The 27,203-nt window shown below is 40.5% G+C and overlaps 1 pseudogene across 1 annotated transcript; it reads right to left on the minus strand.

Annotated features, from left to right (window-relative positions):
• Positions 1-1,921: 1,921 nt before the first annotated feature.
• LOC310892106 (nuclear pore complex protein Nup153-like) lies at positions 1,922-26,776 on the minus strand (annotated as a pseudogene). The gene is made up of 9 exons: positions 26,597-26,776; positions 23,914-24,127; positions 21,847-22,095; positions 20,504-20,643; positions 20,296-20,421; positions 18,013-18,117; positions 4,386-4,977; positions 2,789-2,983; positions 1,922-2,274 (listed from the first exon to the last, which is right to left on the minus strand). The product of its transcript is annotated as a nuclear pore complex protein Nup153-like (transcript).
• Between the last annotated feature and the right edge of the window lie 427 nt (positions 26,777-27,203).

Consider the following 27,203-nt stretch of genomic DNA (forward strand, 5'->3'; position numbering starts at 1 on the left):
GCCACAGACTTTCCAAAGGCAGAGCTACAAGAATCTGATTATTTAGAATAACTGTATCAATGCACAACTCCTTGGTTACCTTTTAGAAATTCCTATGCTCAGCCGGATTCCTTTTCCCCCCAGACCTGGTGCGTTCTGGCAGTCTTGCAGTGCCCTCATCTGATCACCTTGCTCACCAAATCTGACATAGGCATACCCTCTACTATTTTCAAAAGGGAGAAAACCAATTCTAGTATGCATAACAGTTACAAAGCTAACGAATTCAGTTTCTGTCTTCTACAAAAAACAGAAGATAGCAGCTACTATAGCTTCTATTACTTAAGCAACCTCTCTGGCATGTGCACGTGCACAGAAAAGGCTTTCACCAAATTAAAAAACTTGGGCCAGAAGCAAAAAGCTTATTCCTTGGTAGCATTAAGATGCAACTCACTGAGAGCCAGCAAAACAATACATTTTAAGTGCTCTCTGCATAAGTAATCAGATTCCATATTTCTGCATATACAGCAGTTAATCAGTTAGCACTAACCCACTCCTTTTGGAGCCACAAACTTTATTGGTCACAAACACCAAGAGCTGGCTGTAATTATCTGAACCAGTATTAACCGGTACCTCTGAACTCTTCAAACAAAAATATCTTTCAGGTGCTCTTAGAAGAACAACATCAATTGCCTGCAACAATTTGATGGCTTTGCTAAACGGAGCACTGAAAAGCACAGTGGTACAGTTTCTTTTGTAGCCTGTTCAGAAATTATAGCCCCATGCCTACAGCTTCAAATCAGGCCAAGCTTACCAGCCCAACTCTTACAGCTTAAGTTCACTGCACTCGAATGCCTTCAAGACGTGCTTTTAGGAGCCATGGAGAAGAACTCTCTGGTAAGACCACCATTATAAAGTACTGAGTGTTGTTTTACACTTAAAATAGAACTATCTGTTACAGTCATTCATCAGCTTTCCCTAGGCTGCTGCTCTCTCACTACTGAATGTGATCCTGCTCTCAGTTTCCCACTAACTTTTTCCCCCAGCGGTTATGGCCTCTTTTCATCTATGACACTTTTAAGGGACTACACCGTGTTGAAAAATGCTGGTTAACATTTCCTTTTACACAAGGTGCCTCATCGAATTTTCCTGACTAAACCAGACCCCAGAACCTTAACTAGAAGAGGAAGCACACAAACACACACGCCTCCCTGGCCACCATATCTCCCCAAAACATATCTGTTCAGTAACAGACCAACTGTAAGAATACTGCGATTAAAATCAGTATAGCTCTATACACTGCTTTTGTTCGGGATTACTAGCTAATGTCCTTCCCCTTACCCCTTCTGGAATTAATACTGAATTCTGTACTCCAAAACGCGGTTCTTAAGTCATACAAATGACATTTAACAATCAGAATTTTTCCACACAGTGATCCTCAATAAAAACTTCAATCCTCTACTGCAGTCTTTCAACAAATTAAAGGAATACAAAACTGGCTAATAACTGTTCAGTGATTTTTGGACCTTTGTAGCACTAGAGTAACAGCAGTACACTCTGCAGCATAGTTGCAAGTATGTGGGAATAATCTCTTTTTTTCTCTGAAAAGTGTGAGGCCTCTATTTCACCCTACTAAAGATTTTACCACCAACTGTACTGCTAGCATTGAGACACTGCAACTTCTGTGCTTGTATGAGATGCAGGACAGGTTCCTTAAGGTGTCGCAATTTTTTGTCTAAACCTAGTGTTGAGATCAAAAAAGGGATTGCTACTAATTTCGTACGTATCAATAACCAGGACAGAAGACATGCTGCATATAGGAATTAAACTTTTTCTAAAGCTCTAGTACATGAACATATCAAATCCCGCAGATTTTTTCTAGTATGGTTTCAGAGGTCTTACTTGATGGACATAAGCGCACAAGTGAAGACAAAAGATACTCTGTTTACCTGAAGTACTGGTTTGGACCCCAAATGAAAAAGCTGGCTTTGCTTGCTCAGGTTCCTTCTCTGATGGTTTAACGAAACTGAAGTTGAACATAGGTTTTGCTGTGCTCTCTTCTTTTGTACGCTCGGACTTCCCAACTGAAAAGCTAGGCTGTGTCTTTGACTCTTCAGTGTCAGCTTTCTTTCCAAACACTAACGGAGCAGCAGTAGTGACAGAATCCTGCTTCTCTTCTGTCCTTCCCAAAATAAACTGTGAGGCAGCTGCAGACTCTGCACCTGAACACTCTGAGTGAACACCGAATGTAAATGATGGCAAGGCAGCATTTTGTGGACGCAGCCGCAGCACCAAAACCTGCAGAAATAAGTGAATGTCAAGTCCGTAACCCACGGTGTATCTGCAGTACGTGAAGGTTTGAACTACATTCTAGTCCTGATCTTTCCAGTCAAAACTGTTTAACAAACAACCCACCAAACAGTAAAACAAACAAGAAAACCCCATGCTTCCTCTCTACATAAAACTTTTCACAACTGTGTTTTCTGCCCACCACCTGGCTTTAAAAAGTATACGAACTTCTTTGAAAGATCATGTTTTTAGTCTGAACTCCAAATGAACAACGTGTAGGGCATGTAAAGAACAAGCACGTCATTAATGAAAGCTTTTCTCTAAAAAGGATAAACTTATTCTTGGGGAAAAGTGTGGAAACAGAAGTTATCTAGGCAATATTCCTACAGGAAAAACGAATAATTTTGCCACACCTCAAAGGAAAAAATAATTGTGCTTAACAGGTAAGAAAATAAAAAAAATCAGAGCAAACCAAAAAATAAATCACAGAATATGCATCCTCGTTTTAATCATTAAGTATTACCTCTGAGCTCTGCTTTGGTGCTTGGCTTTGCACTTTCACAGGCTACACACTTCGTGGCCTCTGCTTTGTTTTGAACCAAGCAGGTCTCCCAATCCCAGCTTCCTTCAGGCTTCTTAAATTTGTCTAAATCCAGAAATTCTCCAGAAGGAGCAGAAAATGCAGATGCACTGCTACTGGTCACAGGTGTTGGACCCTCTGTGAGAGAAACAAGACAGTTAACCATCCTGTTTGAACATGAACTATAAAATGAACATTAACTTTTAAATTTGATTTGTCAAATCCCACAGAAATGTTCAAAACTACTCCGCAATTCCCCCCCCCCCGCCCCTGAAAAAAATAAAAGCCACCAAAAACCCACAAAGAAACAAACAAACAAACAAAAAAACCAGAGTGGAACTCAAAGCTTCCAAACAACACACAACTCTGTTCAGCACACAAGCTTCTGCTGCTGTTGACCACAGTGTAACCTCCATAAAGAGGCCTGACAGGTGCCTTTTAAAAAAAAGGTGCCTTTTAAGAGAGAAGCAGAAGATAACGCTTCAAATTCAAAACCGGAAAGACAAGAATGGCTCTTCCCTTCCACGGCACACGCAGAAAACTTTTATCCTAGTATTACTTGCATCGCTCTTCCTCCTGACAAGTGCAACGTAACCGTGCAATTCACTGCACCATGGTCACAGTAAACCCCTCATTTCCAAAATTCCTCCTTGCAATGGCAAGAGCCTCAGACAAAGATGCCGACTGACCGCTCAGAGGTTGGAAGTCCAAGAGAATCAACTCTGTCTGAAATCCATTATCTTACCTCATGAAATTTCAGTCTTACCGCACAGGATGATTACAAAAGCCCGGTCTAGTCCATCTTAATTTGTTTCTTCCACGATATATTTGCACAGGTGTTTTTCGATGTAATGGCATGTTAAATGACATTTAGAGTCAAAGTTAGAATTAGAATCGTATTTTAAAAACAATACAACCACGCTCAAAATCAATTACGGTCACACACAATGGGAAACAACCCAGTACTGCCCTGAAGAAGTTACCCAGCGGGTCACTCGCTTTCTTGAAGCCTACCACTGACCTTCATAGGCATCTCTCTGCTTTAGCTTAAGACTAGTTAAGACTACACTGTCTTGAAATCTGGCTTCACATCTCCCCTCAATTACATACAAACGGTGAGTAGAGGCATTTTGGACACATTCTGTAATTTTTTTTACTTATTTTTTGAAAGAGAAAAACGCAGTCATTTTTAACTCTTTCTATGGAGTTCTCATTTTCGCCAGTGAAAAATCACTATGTTGTTTTTAAATTAAGTCACCCACTTCAGCCATCTTCCCTCACCAGCTGCAAAGCCGGGGGTATCTGCATTGATCCAGCTCCGTACTAATACATTTCACAATCAGTTCAATTTATGCGACAGGCTGGAACCTGGGCTGAGACCTCTGAAGTGCCTGTAAACCAATCCTGCAGACAGCCGCTAATCCATCAACCGTACCTGGGAATCGTGTTGCTTAAAATATTCCATATATGCAACGTACTTTTATTCTGTACAAGATTCACAGAGGCTAGGATGGAAACAACAGGAAAAAAAGGACCATACCTGGTTTCTCAGACTGACAGGCTACACATTTGTTATCTTCCGTCTTATTTGGTACAAGGCATATTCCACAGTCCCAAGAGCCTTTCGCCTTCTTAAATTTGTCTCCAAAGCCCAGAGTGGCTGTTGTGTCAGTGCTGCTCGAGGAGGATGTCACTGTCACCGAGCTGTCTGTGACCACTGGTCATGTCAGAGCAGGCATTACTCCCATTCCAGGTTTTGGTGTCTCACATGCTATACATTTTGTAGCTTCCGGTTTGTTTTGGACAAGACATGTATCACAATCCCACGTTCCAGGTACTGTTTTGAATTTGTCTCCAAAGCCCAGCATCCCTGCTGGGGGCGCTGCTGGCTTTGAGGTGTCGCATTGACTTGAACTTACTGTCTGTTTCATACTCTCAACTGTTGAGGCTTTAGTAGCTTGACAAGTTACACATTTGTCCTTTATGTCTTTGTTTTGCAGAAAAGGGTCACATGTATCAGATTGCCAGTACGATGCTTGTTTAGAAGTCTCTTTACCTGCAGAAAAAGTTGTTATTGCAGGCCTAGTATAAACCACTGTGCTTGTTGTAGGTTGTGCAGACGTAGAAGAGCGTGTTTTCAACAATCCAAAGTCTAGGAAGCAAGAAAAAAAAGTCTTCCTGTTAGCGCGGCACCTCACTACATGTAACTAAGTGACTTTACTAGAGGGCAAAAATTTCAACTCAGGTGCCAATGGTTACAACTAGACATTCAGATCGAGCGCAACAGGAAGTCCCCAGAAATCTTATCTAAACGGATGAAATTTCATCTGCTGCACTGGGTCACAACAGAACATTTCGTTAAAGCTTCATTTAACTCTTTGTTTCCAAGCAAGCTTTAAATCAACATTTTCACTGGTCGATACAAGTACAAACAGACAGTAGCTGACTGAAATCTGACAGTCCAACGTGGAATGGAAATAATACAATTTGATTAAGACGCGATGCCCAATCGAATCAAATTTCTAAAGCTCCTCCTTCCGTAGCAGATGACTCAAATCTACTCCAGTAACTGTACAGAAGTTTGTACTCGGAGCAGCAATCCATGCGGTATTTTCCCACAGATGCTGAATATTAATTAAATAATAAAAACTCAAGACAATTGAACAACTGTCTAATTTTCTATAATCTTTTTCAAAATGCATCGGACACAGGACAACTCCTTATTTAAAAGGTGGCAATTTTAACAGGAAAGACAAGCTACTAATACAGAAAGACTAAAGGAAATGCATCTTAAACAGCAGCTCAAGTTGCTTGTAAATCTACCTTGAACATAGTTGTTTTGTGGTTTGTTTGTTGGTTTTTTTTTAGTCAAAAATGAAGTCTTTGAACAATGTGGATTTAGATTCTGCTTCTTTTAAACCGATAAAGAAAGTGAATGTCACTTCACTCAGAGGTCTTTCCTTAAACAAAATGCACAATGTATTTTCTCTCACTTAGCTCTTTCCAGTAGAGAAATGTGCTGCCTTCTTCACAAGTATGTAAGTTAGAAGAAGACTTTTGGGAAAAGATCAAATTCAATAAAGCCCTTTTTCTTAAAAGATATCTCTTCCACAGACACACTTTATGAAACTGTTGAAAACAATTGCAATTGCTTAAAAACAAAATTCAGAAAAGGGTTTTTAACGTAAAACACTCCACTTCTGTTTGCAGTTTAAATTTTAATCCACAGGAGCCATTGTAAGCTAAGGCCCAAAGATTCGCAGCTTTCGCCATGTATTTGGAACTGAAGCTCTTTCCTATTCTTTCTTCACCTGGGCTGAAGGTGGGACAGGAGTGTTGAGTTTTACAAACATTTCCTTTTCAATTCCACAAATTGTATTTACTTAAAATGAAACACCGATTATCTGGCTAATTCTCTTAGTACCTCATTTACAATTACATCCTAACACGTAAAGGAGATGCAACCCATCTGCTTTTCATCTTGCAGTTTTACTTCCAGCAACAAACACCACTTAGAATAGAAGGGGGCAGATGCACCCTAACAAACGCAGCGCTTAATGTAATGCTCTCCTACATTCATATTTATAGCAGATACTCTATTAACCATAAGTCGTGTGTTGGTTTTTTTTTTAATAAAAAATGCTAGCGTATTTTTTGCAGCATCTTTTTAAAAGGAGTTCATTATCTCACCAGGATTTTTTAGAACGTCTAAGACGCTTCCTTCCTTTAAGACGTGGGCAGTGGTGAAGGGACCACCAGCAAAATCTTTGACCTCCTCTTTCTGTGTGTTGATGTTGGTTGAGGTGGTGGTGTCTTTTGAAACAAAAGAAAACAAAAACAGCTTTCACAATGTGACCTAGTTAGAGCAGATTATACTCACTTTTGTTAGAAACAAGAATTTCCAGCTTTCATGCTTCTCACATAAGAATCTTCACAAATTCTACTTACTTTGCAATGCTTTATGATTACAAGCAAAACAAAAAGCAACAAAACAAAAAAAAATATAAAAGCAGATCTGTCACTGGAAAAATACTGCAGAAGTCCAACACTGCCTGGAATTGCTAGCATGCGCAGACAGGACAGATTGAAGATTTAATAAAGAAAAAAAGGAAAATCAGCACTTCAGATCTGAAGTGCTAAAGTTTCAGTTACCTAGGGTAAGAAAGGGCGTCACTGGAGTACCACTGGGTCCAGAAAGTTCTGCCGATTTTACAACGGGAACACTAAATGTAAACCCAATCTGCTATGAACAAGAGAGGTTTTTCAGATTCTCAAGCCACAGGAACTTCAATCGAATGCACACACAAAACCAAATCTGAAAGCTGCTCTTCACATTTGTAGCACGCATGCTGAATGACAAATTATAAGCCAGAAGCCTACATACTTTTCTCCATCAAGGCAGATTCTGCTTTAGTGTTCTGCAACAGCCTACTAAATGCCTAAGAAAAAAAGTCAAGCTCCTTTATTATTTTACTTACAGAAGACGTAGGTAGCACTTCTGCCTCAGTAGATTTCACAACTGGAGATGAAAACGCGAACTCAGGACTGCTAACAGTACTTGTTGGTTGTATCTGTATTTTCAAAAGAATTAAAGGTTTATATTTAAGAGCAACAACTACCTGAATTCACTACCCAACAGAAGTCCCGCAGTGACGTCGAAAAACCTGATGTTTGAGTTATTTTGCAGATAAAAGTAATAATAAAACACAGGGAAGTTTCCAAGTGGGTATAGGACAATATCTTCAAAACCAAATTCCAGAAACTGAGAGGAAAAGCTGGAGATGCTACTTAGGTCTAAATGCACGGAAAAGCAAGCCAGGAAGCTGAAGAACGGCAAACTCAGCCCAATGATACTCCAAGAACTTCAGCAAACACCTCAACATGTTAAAGCAGCTGTCTACTTCAAACCGTACAAAAAATATTTCAAGTACTCTGGAACAGATTAATGTTTATTTTATTGCAATAATATGCCAATTATTGCACCCTAGGCTCATTCTATGTGAGGCTTATATGACCACGTTACCTCTAATTTAATAACTTAAATAAAGTTGTGGTTTAACCATTGCAGGCAACTAAGCACCACACAGCCACTCGCTCACTCCCTCCAAGTGGAACAGGGAAAAGAACTGGAAGTAAAGAAGTAAAGTTGTTAAATTTGAGGTAGCATTAATGACTCATCGCATGTAATGGCTACCTGGAAAGACAAATGCCATAACCCTGTACATACTCCCCACTCCTTCCCCTTCTTTCCCCCAGCATTTATTGCTGAGCACGATGCTAAATGGTGTGGAATATCCCTTCGGTCCTCTAGGCTCCGCTGTCCTGGCTGAGTGCCCTCCCAGCCTCTTGTGCATCCCCGACCTCCTCGCTGGCAGGGCAGCGTGAGACACAGAAAAGGACTTGTCACTGTGTAAGCACTGCTCAGCAACAGCTAAAACACCAGTGCCTTACCAACACTGTTTTGCTCACAAATCTGCAACACAGCATCATCTACTACGAAGAAAATTAACTCTACCCCTGCCAAAACCACTATAAATAACTTGGCATAAAGTCCACACCCCCCTTCCCCCGCAGACTTCCACAGCATTTGAAGCAGTTATACAATCACGTTAAATGGGAGTTGGCAGGCTCTAAGACTGAGAGAAGCAGAATCAAAACATTTATGCCTTTTTCCCCAAACTGGCATACAACCCCAATTCATTCAGCTGCGTAGAAACTAATATTTGTTAGTTTCATGAGCACCACAGAAAAAGTCAACTCGCAATAAAGCAGTATACTCATTGTAAACATTATTTATAGCATAAAGATTTACCTTGCCCGCTGCCGTCGCTGCTGCATCTGCCATGCCTGCCGCCTCCGTTGAATTTGCCACGCTTGTCGTTGCCGCTGTTGACCTTGATATGTCCTTTGTCATCAGCAGGTATGGCATGCCCGCCGCCATTATTGGACATGTCAAGCCTGAGGGCACTGTTGAACACGTTATGCCTGACGTCGCCGTTGTATAAATCATGTCCTCCACCTCCTCCTCTGATAGATCTGTCAAGTCCTCCACCTCTGATGGATCTTTCATGCCCTCCACCTCTGATGGATCTGTCATGCCCTCCACCTCTGATGGATTTGCCATGCCCGTCGCAGCTGCTGGAGTTGCCGTGCTCATTGCTGCTGTTGAAACAGCGCTCGGTGACGCTGAGACAGCGCTACTACCAATGAAACTAGAATTGAACTGAGGCAGCGATGCAGCACTGATGGGTAGGGGTATGTTCGGTAGCACTGGTTCCTCCACTTCCTAAAGTTGCAAATTTTAATTTTTCTTATACAAGACATACTACTTTCTCACCCCATCCCACCCAATTTATTAACAAAATTAAATAGAACAAAAATCCATACAAATTAAGAGAAAGCAAGTTTCCAGAAGAAATCCCGATCTCCCCACCTCTGTCTACCACGTCATTTTAATTTATGGCAGGCCTGCTTCCACATTATACTCTATTCAACAACTGTACAGCAAGAACACTGAAAGTTAACTCAAAACCTGTGCAGAACAGAGACGCACAGATCACATTTTTTTTCTTTCTTTTCTATACTTTAGTCATCAAAGCTCTGGAGAAGCATCATCCTTTCTAACTACCCTCGCATGGCTTCAATTAAGAGTACACTCTCAAGACAAGTGAGAAAGTGTTCCTCTTGCAAAATTAGGCGGGATAGCTGCCAAAGTTTCTAAAGTCACTACAGCAGTGAACGTGGAAAAAGGTAATGTTTAAAGAAGCAGGTAGGTTCAACAACCAAACTAAACACAAAAAGCACCAAAGAAAGTCAGACTAGCAGCACTGAAGATTGTGTTCTGGTAAATACAGTCTATACCATGTATCAGGATGCAAATATAAAAATCAGAAAACAGCCTCTTAACAACTTCAATTTTCATCCCTGCCACTTACTTTATTTGATTACTAAGATTGGATGAGTTATGTTTTAAATGGCATAGGAAATCTGACCAAAATTTGTACAGTACTATCATGATCTACTTAGAAATGACTAGGAAGGGATGTAAGTTGGTACTACTGATATTCAGTGCATCCTGTAGCTTACATCTGTTTCACAGTTTTGATTTGAAAAGTTTATGGAACTTTTGATATTTGGACCATTATTTTATTTGCGTTACAGGAATAAACAACAGTGTTTATGATTTCTTTATATTGCATCATCCAGAAGTCCCATTTAATGATTTGAAACTTAAATTAACTTAAATACTTAATATTAACTTAATATTAATTAAATACTTAATGTTAACGTAAATACTTAAATTAACTTACAGGCAGCTTATATAACATCCAATAAAAGAAAAAATAATCTGAATATTCATGGTCATAGTTTTATGGAATAGATTTTTCCTATTAAAATGAGAAAAAAACTCTCTCACAATGAGTTTGGTGAGTATCAAAAACTGAGTCATCGTTAGCAGACATGCAGAATGCTCTCTTCTACTACTCTTTTTCACACTCTTGGCCTGTATCTTTCTGTATGACTTAAATATGAAACCAAAAATTAAGCTTTTTTTTTCTTTTTATACTTGGCACTCGTTTCAAGTATCATTCCTGTAGAAAAACTATACAAACCTTCACCAAAACTTCTCTTCTTAGGACTCATTCATTCAATTGCTAACGAGAAATGTTATAGTTTGAAGAATCTCCAAGGTAAGAGAATTAAAAATTTCAAAATTACATAAGCAAAGTTCAGGTATTCAAACACAGGAAATCAATTGGAGCCTGCTCTGAAACCCACAAGAAAACAAAAACAATGCAAAAATAAAGCGGTATTGTTATAATTTACTATGATGCAATAAAACTGACACACTTAGCTAGTTACTTCAGTAAGCTCAGTGACAGCAATTAATTTAAGAGTCACTTACCTGTTCTTGTACAGCTCTTGATAAATAGTGTATTCCTCTTTCCCTTCTCATTTTGCCACCTCCGCTACTCACTCCTGAAGACAGACCATTGGACGCAGCAGTACTGAATTTGTAGCTGGTCACATTGCTAGCACACGACAGTACAGAAGTTGGGGGAAACAAGAGAAAAAAAAATTACCAGCCAAATTTTTTTTTCAAGATATTAGAGCTGTTATTAGTCCTAGAATTGAAACCTGCTGATCAGAAAAAAACTAAAGCTGTCTCACAAGTTGCTAAACGCTGGTAAATACTTGATGTTCTAAATAGGAAAAACTTTATTAACAGCAGCAATGAAAAGGACATACATAAGTGCACCGTTCACACGGGAACAATGACTAAGCCAGAAGACCTGAAATAGAAGAGCTGATTTAGATTGTTATTTTCCAGTGCTTCCTTTAAATAGGACTGGTTCTCTGATTCTGCGATGCACGTGTATCTTTTGCAGGGATATAAAAGAACAGCTCACAAAAATACAGAAAGAGTGCACATATGCACACATACACATGGGAAACACTGCCAACAGCTCTGATAGAATAGGGACGCCTTAGACTTGTGTGGCAAGGTAATATGGCCTAAGCTTCAGAAGCAGCTCTGGCTTTCATGTGGCCATCAGCAGGAACAGCAGAGGTGTTTGGGTATGCCAACATTCCAGAAGTCTTTTCAGACATGAATACAGATCCCTTTTGTAAGGCATACAAAGGCGTTTTTCTGGTACTTAAAAAAGCCTAGCTCAAAACCAGAAAGATATCCTAATCCAAGAGCAAATGGGGAAAAAATAACCCAAACCAGAAGTGGAATAGGGAATAACTCTAACAAAAGTACTATGGCAAGAAAATGAAGTATGCCTGGAAAAACCGTGACATCAAAGCTTATCTTGCAGCCAATCAGTCAGTCAGTACAGAAGTGCATTAGATCGCACTGGAAGACACCAGGTCAAACTCCCACAATACTGAGGAGGAGAACTGGTCTAAACTTGTCAAATACTTGACAACAGCCTGCTTAGCACTGTAACTGCATAGAGGAAGACAGATCCCTAAGGCAGATGCTCAGACTTTTCTCTAATCCAAACTGTCAATCCATTAGAATTCTGAAAAAAGTCTTACATCAAAATAGATCTTCATTCAGACAACTATCGCTTGCCCATAACAGCCCATATTCCTCTTTCTGTTAACACCTGTGAGCTTCAAGGGGGCAAAGACAATTGTCAGCCTTCAAGCAAGTCTAATCTACAATTGGACTCAGGTTTAAAATATATACACACACACACACACACATAGATATATAGCATTGGTGGGCCAGAGATTTACTGAGTATTCCAACTCAACTGTCCAAAGGGACTCTTGCCAGCAGATCAGTGTGGTGCTCCTGCTCCAGAACATGGCACCCAACAGAGACCAGCATCACAAAAAACACTACCACCACTACCTACTCTACAAACAAAAGGTAGGGCACTGCAATAAACTTTGTGAACGAAATCAAAAGCAGTATGAGTTTGCTCTATCTCCTTCCTAAATGGAGAAGTAGAAAGGAGTTCTAACAGAGACAATTTAGAACAGTTTGAAAAAAACATAATTACAACCCAGCACCTGATTGCACCTGTACCAGAACCTTAAAGCCAGTCGCTTCCACCCCTAAAAAGGTGGTTGTTGTGAAGTCCAACTTTTAGATGCCAAAACAAAGTGTTGAGTTCTTTCTGCAAGCCAAAGAACGCCCATGGTCACATAAGAATTGCTTGGCAGATGAGCATAGAGTCAACAAAATTCCCTGCTACTGTTCTTTGAAAAGAGCGACCCCCTAAAAACCGAGTGCAAAGTCTCTTAACTCAAGCATTATTACCCAAAACACCATTTGCCCAGAAGGAAAAGCCATCAATATTATCTGGAGGATAACTCATTTGACCTAAACCAAGAAAGCAGTATAACACAAAGCAGTCTCCTCAAGAAGAAATTCAATTAATTCTGCTGGATTTTTTTTATTTTAGAGATGAGTTAGCATTTGGCCTCAAATGATTCTAAAGAACACATGGTCTTCATGTGAACTCAAAGCAGACAATTAACTTCATCATGAAAGGAGTATTAAAAAAAAGAATAATAAATCATAAATCTTCCTCCATGTTTTTGCTTAAAAAATAAAGAAAAAAACACATCAATAAACATCCTCCTGAACTGTAACTCACTTCGCCTACTTCACCTTCTAAAGAATGCTTCAGAAAGAATCATCCCATTAGGACAGAGCTTTCAAACTGCAAGCAATTAAATAGCTAAAACTAATAGCTTTTCCCCTAGGGAACATTAAGAGGGACAAATTATTTTGTTATAAGTAAACTGAGTTATAAACCATGAAATATCTGTCAAAGCAAAATTTGTAACGCTACAGATTTAGTTAAACTACAAAATGAGCCATATTTCCTGTAGAAGGAAAAAATAAGGCCTCCAATAGCAAAGATCCTTTCTGTGGATACAGCATTATAACGTGCTTCGTTTCCCATCTTCGTATCCTTCTCAGAAGATAAACTTGGGATAAAAAGCGGTGTATCAGTACTTTTATTCTTGCTCATCTTCCTTCCTTTCATAAAAACAACAATTTTCTCAAAGTTATATTGATCTTCAAACACAATCCAGACTTTGCAGCTGCCTCAAAATACAAAATTTTCATTGGATTTCCCATTCCTTTTACTGAGAACTGTCACCACCTTTCAGGTGCAGACCGTACTGAAAAAGGAGATTTCTTTCTTTCTTCAAGTAAGTTTTAAATTAATAGATGTCATACCTTTCAGATGGTTCTGCTCGCTGTTCTGCAGGCAAAGTCTTCTCTCTCATCCCCTGCAAGTTAAGTTTAGTTCAAGACTTAGCTGAATATGTACAGAATACACAAAGTACCAACAACCACTTCATGTGTTTTTTTGTGGTTTTTATTTTATTTATTTATTTTTAATTTTATAGCCCTGAATACACCTCACCTACTTAACGTTGTTCCCTAATTCAGCATTGTGGGTACAGTTCAGTTAAATTTTGGGGCTAAAGTAAGCATCACTGCTTCACTCAGCATTGAGGACAAACTGATAGAACACTAAATCAAATTTGTCAAATCCTCTAACAAAGAAAGTAATTATTTTAAACAAAATGACAAAAATTGTGTGTGTGGGGGGGAGAGTTTTCATCAAAACTTGTGTTTGCCAACCCCGTAAAAGGGACATACTTTTCTGTTTTCTATCATTTATCAACAAACAAGAAAAAAAAAACCTCTACCCCCCTAAAAACTAAGCAGTTGCTGCTACATTCATTTTAGAACTTTACCAAATGGAGATTGTGCTGGCTAAACAACACAGAGATTGAAAGAGTTAAAAGCAATAAGCAACCAGTATTACTGTCCACTTTGATTTCCAGCCTAAAAAGCCCATACACTTAACACGTGGTCATTTGTACACTCAGACTGATACTGGAAACACAGATGTTTTCGCAGAAAGAGATGCCCATTTAATTTTATGGAAAATTTATCAGACTCCATCTACTCCAAAGCAATCAAAACCGATAACTCAGCACATTGTCAGAACTCTCACTTGGAGCACATAGCTCACCTGGAATAGTTTACACAGAACACGAGCATGTTTCATCAGTGACAGCTTTGTGTACATGAGAATATAAAAGGAAAACATTTCTGTCTTTTAATATTCTTTCACTGAGAACAGGATGACTCAATAGCACATCATGACATCGTGAAAACAACCACAAGACACTGAGTGTTCCAAAAACAGAATTAAATCCATAAAAGCTCAATCTATTTCACAATGGTTCCCACTGCCTTAAAGCTCGCCTCAAACATACTATCAGTACTTTTTGCAAAGATAGGATAACAATTGGTTTGAGAAACATTCCAAGACTGGAAAAAAAAAACAGGCACATAAGGACTCAAAAACGTACTCACTTGGTACTTTGTGTCTACTCTCTGGCAAATTTTGCTGGACTGAGTAGTTGAAGTCGGTGATGGTTCAGAATACCGCGTATAACGCATCGGTTGACGGTTTACCATTGGTGTCACAAGTCTCTTAACAGGTGGAGGCTGGAATGCATTCTGGGATTCCAGCTTTGAAAGGGAAACAGCAATCAATTTATCCTTACGTCCACCCAAATTAATTCCAATATTTATTGATGAAAACAAATTACAGAACTATAAACCTCCCCCCATCGGTCTTGGCACTCAGTGAATACGATTTGAAAATTCTGAAGACCGTTCAACTTGTAGAGGGAAATCACCAGAAAACCAGTAACGAAATCCATAAAGCTATATATAAGTAGCCAAAGTCTGACTGAATTCCATTTCAAAATTTGGCAGTTAGCTTCATAGACAAAATAATTCATGCTACCATAATTAAAATAACCCATGTTCCTAGAATATGCTCCTATCTTTTCCTCTGCCCACACTGTGATTTTTTTTTTTCAGTAGCTTAATTCATTAATTTAACATTCGAAGTGTTAAGCAACTAATTATACAGGCTTCTGGGCTTCACATCCCCTACATTTTCCCTCTTCAAAGTTACACAAACAATAGAACACACTCAAAAAAACCAACTTGTCAGTCTTACAATAATCTCATTCATTAAAATATGATCCAATGCTTTACATGTGCATTAGGTGCACTTCAAGTAGTGGGTTTGACTTCCCTTTTCAAAGCATTTTCACAGACCAGAGTTAATTTTTAACACAGACCACTGCGTGTTCTGCAAAACTGACTTAACTGAACTGTCAGACAGAAAACAAACCCTAAAGGCTACAAGATTTACCGATGGCTCCGCCTGCGGTCTTAAGGATCAGAAAATACAGTCTTAGGAAGCATGCTATTGTTCAAATCAATACCAACAGGAAATTTTTGTTTACGCTGCAGCTTTAATTTCACAGTATCTCCCAGCTCTTAGTAATAGGATTCACACTCTCTCTAAAGTATATAAAAATACATCTTTCTAAAAAATATTACATTCAGTTTGAAACCTTGAATAAGACATGTTTTATGTAAGTTCACAAATCTACTTCGAGTGAACGACGGTTCATTGCTGGTTTTAAAGGTAAAAAAGAAAAATATTAATTCCCCCAGTTAGGCATTCAATACACCAAGAGCTATTCTGCCTGGTACAGCTCCTTGAAATAAGAAAAATACCACATCACTGCTACCCACTGCAGAAGTTTAGCCCGAGTGCACAAGTGTTCCGTCAACCGCATGTTCACTTTAGCAGGAAAACACACGATCGTCTCCTCAGCAAATAATTGCTTCTCATCACGGGCTACCCTTCTCCCGCCACCATTATGAATTCTAGTATTATGAATAGACAATCTATCTCCTTTCACCCACTGACAGCTGCGTGCAACATTCATTTAGTGGCTGACAATTTCAGGCTCTCTGTTGCAAATCTGGCAGATCTTTCTTAATGCCTTATCACAGGTGTATTGCTATAATATAACTGAGAATTCACACCAGATTTGGTTTTAGTTATTTGGATAATATTTATGATATACTTCACTTCTCCATGCCCTTGTAATTTGGCAGATGGTGAAAAGATGGTCCAGGAAATCTGAGATGTTTGTAAACTCTGAAGTGATTGTAAACTTAATTATACATCCATCCAATCAAGGAATTGGCACAGAAACTTCTTGAGACACTGTCCCTTTTCTCATTAGAACAGAAGATGAAAAGTTTGCACATCTTGTTATTTCCTTCAGTCACCTGATCTTCAAGTGGTCATTTAAGGGTTTTGCAATTTAATAAGCCCAAGGATACCCCTAACTAAAGTCGTCAAAAAAAGATGACTAGTTTTCATTTTTTAAAGAAAATGAAAGGAAATCATGCTTTACCACAGCATTATCACCAGTTCTGTGCTACCTCCAAATAGGAATTTAGGAGCGTTAAGATTTATAGCGTCGGAAAAGAAAAAGAAAAAAAAAAACCTCTACCCCCCTAAAAACTAAGCAGTTGCTGCTACATTCATTTTAGAACTTTACCAAATGGAGATTGTGCTGGCTAAACAATACAGAGATTGAAAGAGTTAAAAGCAATAAGCAACCAGTATTACTGTCCACTTTGATTTCCAGCCTAAGAAGCCCATACACTTAACAAGTGGTCATTTGTACACTCAGACTGATACTGGAAACACAGATGTTTTCGCAGAAAGAGATGCCCATTTAATTTTATGGAAAATTTATCAGACTCCAACGATGGTTCATCGCTGGTTTTAAAGGTAAAAATGAAAAATATTAATTCCCCCAGTTAGGCATTTAATACACCAAGAGCTATTCTGCCTGGTACAGTTTTGCAATTTAATGATACCCCTAACTAAAGTCATCAAAAAAAGATGACTAGTTTTCATTTTTTAAACAAAATGAAAGGAAATCATGCTTTACCACAGCATTCTCACCAGTTCTGTGCTACCTCCAAATAGGAATTTAGGAGCGTAAGATTTATAGCGTCGGAAATTAACAATTTTCCTCCTCTTTACTTTGAATGGTGATAAAAAGCACAAAAACTAGTTTTCTGTGCCCGAATGAACACGGAAGTCTGTACAAAGTCTATATGACCACTCAATCAGTATTTTTCTGTTTGTGATCATTTCTTCAAGAGCAAACTTGCCTCAACAGGAATTTTAATATGCAGCTTCACCCCAAGTTGGGGGACAAGATAAAACGACTTGGTGTGTTCTAGAGTTGTTGCTCTCAACTTACAAAGATAACATAATTCTTAACCTGAGTAATCTTCACAGCCCATCATCTACTGTGGATACATGCCAATATTAACTTGATTTGATGTCTATGTTGTCACTGAGGTTTGAGAAAATTTTTCTAATAGTGATAAAGCATTGAAAAAGTTATCTACCTCAGCTTAAGACATTATTGGTTCTTACCTTTCTTCGTTTGGACTGGAAGTCAGTAATATCCGGTTTATCTATGTCCGGAGGCTAAGGGAAAAAACAAAGCATAACTATTAGAGGGCAATTTTTTTCTCCTGAGAGAGAGGGTTCCCTGCAACAAAAATGTGGGGGTTCATGGTCAACTTACACAACACAGCGGCAAAAGAGATGTCATTCTTTTAGCATCCTGTTGAAAAAATAGCGCAATAAATTAAACCGGCCACAGCGTAAGGAAGAATAGTTTTATCTTTATCCTTTGATGGCACATTTACTAAGTTTTATAAACACATGAAGCAAAAACAGATTAAAAGAAGTGCTATTTACCAACAAAGGGCTTGACAGCTTCTCCACTGCCTCCAAGATGCACCACGCTGAGGTACTCAAGGTAGCGTGGGACCACACAGTTTCTTCTCTAGCTTTCGCTCTCTTTTGTGCCTGAAAAATTAGCATTTTAAGTGTTACAATGGTCAATTCTCAGCTAAGGAGGCATGTATTTTATGTCCCAAGGCTACACTGATGATACAATCAATATATTCTGATGACAGAGAAACATGCAGTCACTGGGAGTTCAAGCCATAAAGAAGAGAATACATTCGGAGTTTAATGAAGTTTACCTTGGGCCTCAGTGCATCTTGCACGTGCTTGTTGCACGAGCAATAAAAGAACTCCGTACTTGTAAAAGGTCAAGACGGATGATGCCAGGACTGCTAAGGCCTCCGAAGCAGTAATCAGGGAAACAGAACTCAAGAAAAGGCTTGTGGTACAGAAAGCATTTTCAGTAACAACACAGACCTCAGAGTTTCACGATGGTCTAAGTGTACCATCTTAAAATCAGTGTATACAATCATAACCAGGAACTAGTTTTACTTCTCTCTTGCTTCCTCCCTTCCCCCAAGATTAAAGTTGGCTGCAAATCTTTGTCTTAAAAGATAAAGATCTGATTTAAACTGTAACAGATCTAAACATTACACTGAAAAAGTAAACTGTTTATTTGCACCACCCAACTTCAAATATCAGTCGAAAACTTCCTTTGGTGTGACTTTTTTTCTTCCCAGGTTAAACCCCTCATATAACCACACTGTGCTTATCACACGATGTGAAGACAGGAAGCAGACCACGCAGCATGTAAAAACACAAGTGAGACTCACAGAACCACAGAATGGTTAAGGTTGGAAGTGACCTCTAGAGATCGCCTGGTCTACCCCCCCGCTCAAGCAGGGCCACCCCGAGCAGGTTGCCCAGGACCATGTCAAGTCAGCTCTTGAAGACCTCCAAAGAGGGAGACTCCACAGCCTCTCCGGGCAACCCGTGCCAGGGCTCCATCAGCCGCACAGTGCAAAAGCATTTCCTGATGCTCAGACAGAGCCTCACGTTTCAGTTTGTGCCTGTTGCCTCTTGACCTGGCACTGGGCACCGCTGAAAACACAATGGCTCTCTATGCTCTTTGCACCATCCATTCAGGTATTTATATACACCAATAAGATCCCCCCTGAACCTCCTCTCCTCCATGCTAAACAGGCCCAGCAGTCCCTGCCTCTCCTCAGAGGAGAGGTGCTCCCAGTCCCTTGATCTTCTTGGTGGCCCTTCGCTGGACTCTCTAGTACCTTGCTGTCATTCACAGCAAGCAGCAAGAAGCAAGCTACTCTCTCCTTTAAAAGCCTAGTATTTTGGTTCCTCTTTTTACCATAATGCAGTAATATTGTAAAAAACAAAAATAGCCGACCAAAGAGGGTTCCCAGCTTTGCACCACAAGGTTTCAAGGTTTCCCGTAAGTGAGGTACTTGTACTGCCCTTTTTCCGTTGCACAAATGGACTGTCAGAACAGAGCCAGCAAACCCGCGTTTTCATTTTCTTCAAATTCCTTTTGATTTATCGATAAAAGTCACTTTCATTTAAATACATTCCTACCAAACCTGATTTGACTTTCCTTTTCGATTCAGCTCTAGCTAATCAGAGTTGTCAGCAGTTTTTATTTGCTATTTCCAAGAACTCTTGGGGGCAAATAACTCTCTCCAAGAACTATATGAATCGTTCAAAACAGAAAGCATGTTACTGCTTATCTTGAGACTGCATTTAGTCCTGCATGCCTCTGTGTACCAGAAGAACAAAGGATCAGCAAAGTTGATTTTAGATATTTTCAAAGACTGCAGGTTTATACAACATATCCATAGCATGAATGTAGGCATGCTTGGAAAAGAAGATCCACAGATAAATATTAGCCAGGTTTGACTACTGTAGCTTTTGCTACCATAAACACAAGTTTTCAAAGTTATGCTGTCATTGGTTTTTTTGCATCAAGTTATTTTAACGTAATGTAGTCAGAGGCAGACAATGGCACTTGAATGGAATTTTTTGAAAGACCTAACAACAGAGGAAACCCCAACTACCAACAACTAGCCCAAACTGTCATTCTTGTTCTTTCTGACAAGTATTACCTGTGGTAAAAACTGTCATTAAAGAATTTAAACAGAAATCAATCTCGTCTATTTTTGTAGACCAAGAGGGCAGAAGAGCAACTGTTACCACATATTCAGCTCCCTGCTCAAAGCTCCTTTGGCAGTGCTGCTTTTTTTATTTCCATCACTATTTCCCACTACACTACTTTTCTCATACCTGATAAGGTTCCGTCTTTGGCTGCCTTGATCTTACAGCTGCACCACCGGCATAGGCCGTCTTTCCGGGGTAAAATGGAGAAAACCCAAGCTGGTTTTGCTTAAAAACAGACGTGCTTCCACGTACCTACGGAAACACAGTATGAGAAGTGGATAGAAAAACAGGTACACATTCAAACTGATTAAAAGAAATACTGTGCAGTACTTACAGGACACAGTCCTCCAAAAACAAATAAACTGAATGCAGGTTTCTTAGAGCTAGCTGCAGAATGCTGCGAGAGGGAATGAGTTCTTTCAGCTTCTGTGGGCCAGAGCAGTGACGATGAAGTATTTTTTAAAACTGCAACATCTGCCAAAATGACGTATGCTAGATGTAAATGCCTCTCGTACGTACAGAACTTTAACAATAAAGATCACACTAATTCAAGTTCTTCAATACAGAAAAATAAGCATGACTTCAGCTTCTTTAAATAGATCAACTTCACGTACAGACTGAAAACCAAGTATCACCTACAAACTTGAAAACTGTTCACAGAGCTGCAAGTAGTTTTCACCAATCTTACCAAGTTAATACTGTGCTTCCAATGCAGGTATTTTTTTCCTTCAGGCTAAGATAAAAGAGGACCGCATAAACATCAGTGCATTTGTACGGACAAAGCTTTTTTCTGTGTTGGTAAAAGGCTGGAGGCCAGCACAGATCATAATCGCACAGGTTTTAAACCTGGAAGATTCCCCAAAGGCTGCTCTAAGAGTTAACGATCTTCTGCCCATGTATGTTTTACGAAGACACACCAGAAAGTTCTAGTGCACTCAGGTTATATTGCTAAAGCCCAGCAACTCTACTCTCAGCTGTACAAAAGTTCTCTGGAAAACCTGCTGAGCACACGTCAGTCCCTGTCTATATGGGGGACTAGAAAAAGCTGCAAACCTGCTGTTCGCCCTTTCAGCGAGAAGACCTACGTACCAACCTACATCGACACGATGCTTATTTTTTATTTTAAAATGGTGTGCTTTCCTCAATGAATTTGGCAAAAGACATGAAAGTATTGACAGCTGAAGCCTTCTACCAAGAAAGGTCAAAAAACAGCCTATAGCTTATGTCAGAGTAGTTTCTTTATCTTCTCTTGCTGAAACACAGGAAAACATCTCGTGTTCCTATTTGTCACCTGCACTTATTCACATTTAACCAGCTGTCTGTTAGATATTCTGAGTCACTCTTCCTTCTAGACAATCAGCCTAGTTGTCAAGTTACGGCAAGTCAGCCTGATTTCCTACCGTCCCAGTTCAAAATTTACATATAACCTAGCTGAATGTGTATATTTCAGCATTGACTCTTTCTAACATCAGGGTATCATAAACGTATTCCAAAGCACGCTTCTATTAAAAAGGTGATAGGATTATATACTTCTAAAACACTAAAAATTCAATTTAATTCTCGCATCCAAAGTTCACATTCACCTATTTTATTTACTAAGGTGATGTGGAATATTAAAGAACGCAAGGTACTTCACATTAAAAAAAAAGTCAATTAAACAGAGAACACAAAAATCACCTTCATCAGATGCTCTAGAGGAGGAATCACTGGTTGTTGAGATGTTATCATCGTCTTGTTGAGAGGTAGAATCTTCTATTTCTTTTATCAAGGACAGCCTAGGACTGCCAATGCCAAATATAGAAGATGTCGAGGGCTGACAAGGTGGGACAGGAGAATCCAGCATGGTATAATTCAGACGGCTCCGATGAAGAGAGGGCCTTGTTAACACAACTGGGAAGTTCAGTGCTGATCTACTTGTGGATGGTTCTAGACAAGAACAGGGAGATAATTAGCTTTGCTATAGACAAGCTCACAGAAGCCAAAACCTGTTTCCTATCGACAGCCATGCTATTGCCAAGTTCTAAGCGCAAAAAGAGAGAAGCCAAATTTAACTTCTTCCTCACCCAGATACGGTTGCATCTAACTGTCTGGCTACAACAACAACACTGCTTGCGATACACAGTATTAATGTTGCATCCAGAAGTAGTTAACTATGAGGTTTTACAACACCACATTCTGACCCCGTGCTCAAATGCTCTAACGCTGACTTGGCCGTTCACTAAATCAAACATATATACTCCTTCTCCCATGTACAGCTTGCAATAAGCTTTACAAAATTTGAGATTACACGGTAAATTACAGATAACACTGCAGCTTCCATAATATTGGAACAAAGGTTATATTAATCTGAATACACAACATGAAAATGAACGTTTGCAGTACTTTTTTCCCAAGTTCTTCCATATCAGCTCACGTTAGAGGCAAAACATCATCTCCTACCCATTAACTATTGGGAATTTGACCCAAGGGACAAGGATGTTGACCCAAGTAACCAGATGAGCATTTTTCCCTCTTGAAGCAAAGGGTCTGCAAACAATGCCAGTGGCCTGGAATAGGTGGCCTTGAAGTCTATCTTGCTAAAAAAAATCTTATTCTTAAGCATAGTATTCGACACCCACGGACAGCAACATAAGCTGCAAAAGGTTCCAGGGTGTCCACCTGCTCCTGATCTCCTGGAGTTAGCAAGCTTGCAGTGCAGCTGTTCTTAATGAAAGCTCCTTTCACGCAGTTACATAGGAAAGCCAACATGTGTTCCTCAGTCACGAAGACCTTCTCTATTCTTTTCTCCAAACTCATTCCCAAGCTACAGCTACACAGAAAGCCATCAATCTCCTCGTTTACAATTAGATGAGATTGGAGGCAAAGATATTTCCTCCTTATTTTTTGATTCTGCCAACAACAGAAGCAACTGACTTTCCACATTATCTATGGTTACCTACGCACGCTCAGACAAAACTTCTTTACTTATTAAAAGCTGACTTCCCCAAAACAGCTAATTTAAGAGAAACTCAAATAAGAATAGATGCAAATTTATACAACAGGACTACAGGAACAGTGAGAGGCACTGGATATAAGACAAATTAATCTTTCATGAGGTAAAGGAGTTGCAAACCTCGTTGCCAACGGTCAAATACCTTTTCAAAGACACCCCCTCCCCCCGCGTAGACCTTAAAATTATTGAATATTTTAAGGATAATAATCTCATAAACCACATCCGTGCACAAGTTCCCCAGTTCACCATCAAGTTAACAAGGAACTTTACTAAATTGATCAAAGCCCAGAACAAAAAAAAACAAAACAAAACAAACAAACTCAGGACACGAGACGGAATTTTCCTCTGCCATTCTAGCATCTAGTCTTTTGTTTCGAAGACTGCAAAACAAATTAATTTTTTTAATTGCCTTAGGCAATTAGACAGATTTTCATTCCATATCTTTTAAAAGATGGAAAATGCAACCCAGCACACTTGCAAATGACTTATTTTCAGCATTTAGCACCTGGCTAATAGAGTACCTAAAGTTAACTGATGCCTTCCAAGAGCATAAGATGTATGCTTCGTAACTGTGTATACAGTTTAAAGCTAAGACGGTTTCACAAACAGTTGTTTCGACTTTTTTGATTGTTTGTTTTTGTTTTTCATTCTGTCAAAACCCTCATTCCAATTTCCTTTTGAAATTCAGATTCAAAACTAGAAATCTGTGAATAAATACAGATGGCCAGAATTCCAAATGATTTTTCACATACCTCGTCTACTAATTCCTGCTGGTTCAGGCGTGAATCTCTCATCGATTTTGGTATCTTCATCTGAATAATCGTGATGATAGTTTACCGGAGTCTCCTCCTGGTTTGCAGATTCATTTCTGTCTACACACTCCTCCTCACGCTTATTGAAATACTTCTGCAGCCAGGCCGGTACAATATTTTTCACAGTTTCTGTCATTCTGCTAATTATTCCCTGCTTGAAAGAAAAAACACTTGTTTAATTACAGAAACGCAGTCAACAGCATATGCTGCGATACCACCTTCCACGGACCTTGAAGACAGATATTATACAGCAAATATTCAGAAGACGACGACAAGGTTGATCCCTGGCATAGGATCGCTACACTTCTGGTAAACCTAAAATTCACCTAAGATTGATTTACAACTACCTATCACTGTCTGCACTTCCAAGTGACCTTGGCAAGGTTCAAAGTTTTGAAACCTCTGCCAAAATTCACCAGCAGGTCGTCAATCTGCAAGGCTATCAGGAAACTCTACGCCTGAACAGCTCCTGACCTACAGACTTGTTCCAGGACTCTTCCTCTTCGCACCCTCCCGTGAAAACCAACTAAACCAGAAGTTCAGCAATTATCTACTGCGACAGTCAGGACCATACTACCCATTAAAATCAGTGAATCTAAATATTTTCAATTTTAGTAATGCTGAATTGCAGTGACTATACGCACAAAAAACAGTTCTGCTCTCAACAGTCAGGCTAACCCAGAAGATGTCCTGCAAGAAACACAGCTATAGCTATAGCACCAGCACCTCCTCTTGCAAGAGCCTTCTAAAGCTGTTGCTGTATTTTGTAGAAGACTGACTCTGCGGCATACATCGGGTACGATCGGAGAATTCCCACCTGACCGAAAGCCCCAGGAACTACGGTTAAATAAAAGATAAATTAATATAAATGAATATAATTAATAATAAAAATTAATAATAAAAATTAATATCCAGAAAGCTGACAATCATGAGCTAGGCATCCTGCTAATCATCCCTCCTGCAGGCAGGGGGAAAAAAAAAAGGTAAATTAGATCCAGGACTAGTTCCCAGGAACTTTGAAGCTGCTAACTATACTGCCTACAGTGCCCAGGCACCTTCAGAGCTTAATGGTAAGAGACAGAGGGTTTGGTGGGCTGTAATTATGATCACAAGCACACAAAACACATCTATTTAAGTATTTCTAAGAATCGACTTATCGACTAAAGTTGTAGGGGGAAGGATGAGAAAAACAGCGGGGTAGGGATCAGAACCAGAGGTATAACCTCACAAAATCGCATCGGTCGCTTTCGTGCCTCCCCAACTGCATCACTGAGAGACAATTAACATTAAGCCACAGAACCTTCTGCAGAGTGGACATGATATTGAAAATAAACTGAAATTAATTGACAAATGCTCTAAGCAAGCTATCTGCTCAAAGCTCGTCCTTTTACGTTATGAACATTTGCACGATTCGTCTGGTTACAAAGCTAACTGCTATAATAAATGCACACATGTAACACCTATCAGTTTGTCTATTTATCAAATCATTAAAACTCTTCCCCGATAAGTTACTGTTAATTTGATCTGCGCTGGATGTGCAGCAGCCATTCTCTGTGCAGAATCCCCCAGATATCCCCACGCACGTGTTTGCTCTGGCACACTCTTTAAATAAACCTACTGGAAAACACGCAGAGATAACAGACAATGGAAAAGTTAGAAAACCATCTCCACTGATTATTTTCAATCCACGTGTAAGGTTTATCAGTTAGCTACACAGTGTCGGCACACGCAAGCTATGGCACTTTCAACATTAATGCACTGTTCAAGCCAGAGGTTTCAACGGTTGCTCTGTAAGCGTGGGGAATGTTTGCATTGCCCTTCCAGGCCAGCTTTAGATGGACAAGATTGATTGTCAATATGTGGTATAAGGGACTTGGCATTTCTGCAAGTGATAAAAACCTAAATGAGCAGCTATCCATGCGTAGCGCTCCCTTGGTTTTGCATATGATAATCAATCCCCTCAGCTACGTTGCTCATTTAATAGCGGAGAGGTTTTGGCTGAACAAACATGTGCAGAGGGCATCTCCAGAGCATCTCTCTGGGCGTCCTGACATTTCTTAGCAAAGAGCTGCTGGGAGGGATCTCGGCGCGTCCCCCCTCCAGCACGGGGATTTTCACACCCCGAATTGACGGACCGCTTTCACCATCAACCTGCTGTACCCTACAGCACAAACGAGAAGCAAAGCCTGGCAGGTAACGTTCAGAGAATTGATGATGGGCTGAGGAGGGGTGCAGGGAGCGGGGAAAGCCCTGGGGGTGGCACTGGGGGTCCTGAGGGCAGCGGGCTGGGGGTGAAGGGGAGGGGGAGGAGGGGGGTAATGGGCTGGGTAGAGGGGTAAGGGGGTAAGTAAGGGGCTGAGGGGGTAACTGAGGGGGTTAGGAAGGGGCTGAGGGGGTAACTGAGGGGGTTAGGAAGGGGCTGAGGGGGTAACTAAGGGGGTAACTAAGCCGTTGAGGGGGTAACTAAGGGGGTAACTAAGCGGTCGAGGGGGTAACTAAGGGGGTAAGGAGGTGGGTAGGGGGTAACTAAGGGGATAAAGGGGCGGGTAAGGTAAGGGGGTAAGTAAGGGGGTAACTGGTGGGCTGAGGGGGAAGGGCCCGCTGTGGGGGGGCCGCTCCTCACCCGCTTGCTCCTGGCACAGGGGGGCTTCGCGGCGCCCAAACGGTGGCGCCGCCTCTTCACCTTGCCGCCGGCCGCTCCTCCTCCTCCTCCTCCTCCTCCTGCTCCTCCTCCTCCTCCTGATCGGGCTCCTGGGCTGCCGCCCGGCGCCCCGCCGCCACCGGCCCTGCCACCGCCGGCCATGCCGCTGCCGGTCGCGCCGCTACCGGTCGCGCCGCCCGAGGCCATACCGCCCCCCCCCCGCGTTCGGTGCCGTCACGGGGCCCCCCCGCCCCCCGCCGCCACGCGCCGCGGGGCCTGCCCTGCCCCTCGTGGGAATAAAAATGTTGTTTTTGCAGAGTTACGTTGTTTAAAGGTAAGGAATGGGGTATCGAGGTGTGCTTGCAGCGATAAGAACGCTTAGCAGGCGACCTTGTAAAATGCAGACAACCAGACTCCGTAGAACAATTCGGGGAAAATCACGGTGTTGAGTCAAGTCAGGTAAGTGAAGAACCATTACCGCTTCAACCAGTAAAAAAGTCGAAAGAAATTCGAAATTTAACAGGCCGGCAACTGAAGGCCATGCATTGTCTGGGAAGCATCAGACAGATTGTGAGCCTGGATCACCCCC

This window comes from Anser anser (genome assembly GCF_964211835.1).
Source record: "Anser anser genome assembly, contig: HAP1_SCAFFOLD_66, whole genome shotgun sequence".
Taxonomy (NCBI): Eukaryota; Metazoa; Chordata; class Aves; order Anseriformes; family Anatidae; genus Anser; species Anser anser.